We start from the raw sequence: 4,186 nt of genomic DNA, 5'->3' as shown, positions 1-4,186 counted from the left end.
TTGTTTTGACTGAAATTTTGGATGTCTATGTGTTTGTGACCACCAGCATACCCATTTTTGTTCCCATCACCTTGGTTGTCATGGGGAACATTTTTATCATATCAGAGTCCAGAAGAGAATATTTGCAATAAGTTGATCCAAAAGTGGGTCTATCCTCCCCTTTGTTAAAGAGGTGGATTGGATTATACAAGTTGGGTCCAAACCACTACCCTTTCTTATTCTTATTCACATATGATATGGGTTTGAAAAACCGAACCCAATACCAAGTCGAGCAATTTTCCATTACAGAAAAAAAGAAAAAAAAAACAAACAAACAAACAGGAAAGAAAAGATGAGCAAGTTTGAAAAACATAGTGTGTGAGAATAATGAGTAGAGAGTGGAGTGGGGAAAAGGTAATGGGAGCATGAATGTGAAGATATGGCAGTGTCTCTACCATCCAAACCTCCTGCAGGCAGCAGGATTCAAAAATTGCCCACTATCTTCTCTTTTCAGTTTCACCCCCAATTAACTTTCCTCATACGCACCTGTACTTGTTACATGTTGATTCCATTTCTCTATTATTTTCTGCACTACAATTTTGTCATCTCCCTCAAATGTCATGAATTTGGTTAACAAGTTCATCATCCTGCAGTCCCTGGTATCTTAAGTTATCTTTTTATACAAAATCTTCCTTTGGTTGATTGGTTGAATTCATGCATGGTTTCTCATTTGTCTATTATGCCCACAAATATCAAAGGATCTATCCTTTATTTATTTTTATTTTTTTTCAGCTGTTAAAATGCCTGCATGCTAAAACAAAAAATAGTTTGTTTTTGGCATCAAGTACATATTCCACCATATTTACCATGTAAAAGAAGAAAGGAAGGAGAAAGGTGAAAGAGGAAAATGGTGGAGGGGGCACGGTAAATTTACAAAGCCCAACCACCCCCAAAAAGCAGAAAGAGAGGGTATTAGGGGAGTGTGATGATTCAAAGGACACCCACGGGTGTGTGGGTTGGCCTCCAATCTCTCACCAACACCACCTTCTCTCTCCTTTCTACTCATTATCATTATAAGCTCTCAATGCTTGGGTTTCAAAAGTGTGCACAAACAAACTTATGATTAAAGATGTAGACTATGGTTTTATGGTTTTGTAGACAAGTATCCAACAATTCAAAAATCTAACTAAAGCAAGTTGCCCATCTTCTAAAACAAAATGATGATATATCTTGAGTTTTTGCTTCAGAGGTTGGATTCCTTATTGCCTTTTTCTTTACTTTTTCTTTTGCTTCAAATTCCAGTAATGCTTGATTGATTGAGACAAATCGAATGTTAAAGAAAAGAAAACACACTACAAACAAAACGAATAAAATTACACCTCCCTCCAAACCCATGCTAACCATCTGTCTTGACCCCAAACCCATATCCTCCTCTCTCTTTCTTCAGTTATTCTTTTCCATGGATAAACATACAAGCCTCGTCATTTTGACAATTGTTAGTCAAATGCCTCAAATTACACTCTTTTTTTTTCTTTTTTTTTAAAAGGGGGTTTCTAATTTAGGGTGGATTTAGAACCTACAAATTAAAAGAATTTTTTTTTTTTTTTTCTAAGTGTCTTTGGTTGGAATTAATAGGAGTATGTAGGTTATGATTTGATTCTTAGAGATTATGAGGGAAAAGAAAGAAACTCCTAGTAAAATAAAGTCGAACTTGGTCTAAGGTGATGTTGGACAAATTGAGTACTGATTCTAATAACAAGAGTATTAGCTACTAATGTCACAAAAAACACAAAAAAAAAAAAAAAAAAAGAAATGCAGAAGGTTGAATGGGAGGGGTAATCCCTCTTTCCTTTAGAACCCTAAAAGACTGTAATTTGGGGGGAACTTGCTGGGCCCCCATCCCCCCATTTGGTTTCTACTCCCACCCTCTTTTTATTTTATTTTTATTTTTTTTCATCTTTCACTTTAGAAGGTCTGTATCATTTGGTTGTCTATTCTCATTTCTTCACGTACTCGATCAAAACAAGTGGAGGTGGATCCTCCCCTCTTAATTTCTTCATACTAAAGCTACTTTTTTTAAACAACACCAAATGATATAACATGACATGTAATGATAGCATGGGGCCACCCCCCCACCCCCATTCTTTGAAAATCCTTTGTTATCTTGTTTAATTCTCTTAGTCCACAAACATTCATCAATGCATAAAGCTTTCAAATGTGTGATTATTGTAATCCTTCATGCATCACATGCTTTTCCTAATTCTCTTCTTAACTTTCTATCTTACCTAAAAGTTACATTTATGTTTCAAAGTTTAACCATAAACAACAAAATTACAATTTGTTTTGCATATTCAACTTTCTTTTTGATTAGATCGCAATGACTTGTAATAACATATTAATATTATAAACATATTGGAAATGGTATAATAATAAAAGAAGAGAACCAAAAATTTATTTCATTTTAGTGTTGGGTTTACTTGGTGAGAGTCCAGATGAGCTTTCGAGTTGGATTTTTGTACAGTCTTTTTAGTCTCTTTATATGAATTTTCTTATAAAATAAAGGATTTCATGGGTATTTTAATTAATTTTGTATTTAATGAGAAGATTTCTCATCCTTTTTATATTTTATTATCTTTAATTAATACATCTTTTGTTTCTGATAAAAAAAATGATTTTATTTATGATTAGTTAATGTATTTCAATGACTTATTAGAGATGTAGTAATACGTGTAAAAAAAAACATTTATATATATCCCTTTTGCATCTTTTATTACTATTCTCCCTATATCTCAGATACACTTCATATTATATGAATAAATAAATAATATGAGAAGTGGACATAATTTCATTAATAGAAATAAAATCATTGTAATCAGCGCAATCTATGGGGAAAGTGTAGTGAGCATATTATGGTTAATGTGAGTAAGGCTATCATAGGATTTCTTAGAACGCCAAGACATTTTCTCTTTCCAAATAGCCCAAGTATTATGATTTGGCCTCTTCATCGCAAACATATATATATATATATATATGGTCCACAAACAAACTCACCTACAAAGGAGGTAAGCCACTAAAATATAAGATCATCCAATTTTAACAACCAATGAAAGGATGCAAAGAGGCATATATTTGGAGCGTGGCACTCCCGCGCCCAATGTGGAGGGGTGGGATGAAGGAGATGTTGGTGAGATATTGTAAAACAAAATCTTGACTTGGAGTGGTGTGGTCACATGCCCAACTCACTCACCTTCCAAACCATAATAATTTTGTTCTCCACTTGGGGATAACAAGTATTTATGATAGTGGAAAAAGGGCTATTCATTGCATGGAGAGATAAGAGAGAAATGGGAAGGCGACTTTGAAGTCAAAACGCCCACTGAAATGGGGTCCAAAATGGTCCCAACCCATCCACTCTCTTGTACAAAATTTACCCCAGATTATTCTACCATTTCATTCAATTTTTCCATCATTTCTCCTGGGACCCTACTCATTTTTTTCTTTGCATATGGCATCTTGGCTCTCCTCTTCTTCCTTTGATTTTCTTTTGCTTTGTAATCTTGTTTGTTTTAGCATTTGGATTATTATGTGGCACTTACACTAAAAAATTCCTAATGAGTGCGCTCAAATATGAGAATTTCTTATCAATATGTTCAGCTGTTAACTATTTTTACTCACACTTCATCTTATCATCTTTGGAGTTTACCATGAGGATGGTAACTTGAACTAATTTAAACCCAGAGCAATGATTTTTGGAATGACTCTAGGCAAAGTTGGCCTATAACAATTTCTGATCCCATGCCTTCAGATGTTCCACAACTAAGCTGCGTCCAAAGAATGATTGACCACCTAACTTGACCATCATTTTGGGATGATAACCCAGCTAAAATCCAGCCTATTGTTAGCTAGCTAAGTTCCACAAATTTTGCCAAGAGTGACTAGGGATTTGAGTGTCTTCATCTAAATCTATGGAAATTGGTGGCTTATGTAAATGGTATACTTGGTTTGAAGAACAACCTTGTGACAAATTGACAATGACTGCATCCATGTTCTTCTTCTTCATCAAGCGATAGAATGGGTCATTTTCAAAAATCAATCAACCATCACATAAATAGCGTCATAGGCCTGTTGTGTTGTGTTCGAGGGGGGCCTAACACAATATCCAAACTCACCTTTGTGTAGGGCTACATTTGGGAAACTTCCTTTCACA

Source organism: Vitis riparia, chromosome 16 (assembly GCF_004353265.1).
Source record: "Vitis riparia cultivar Riparia Gloire de Montpellier isolate 1030 chromosome 16, EGFV_Vit.rip_1.0, whole genome shotgun sequence".
NCBI lineage: Eukaryota > Viridiplantae > Streptophyta > Magnoliopsida > Vitales > Vitaceae > Vitis > Vitis riparia.
This window is presented reverse-complemented; position numbering follows the sequence as displayed.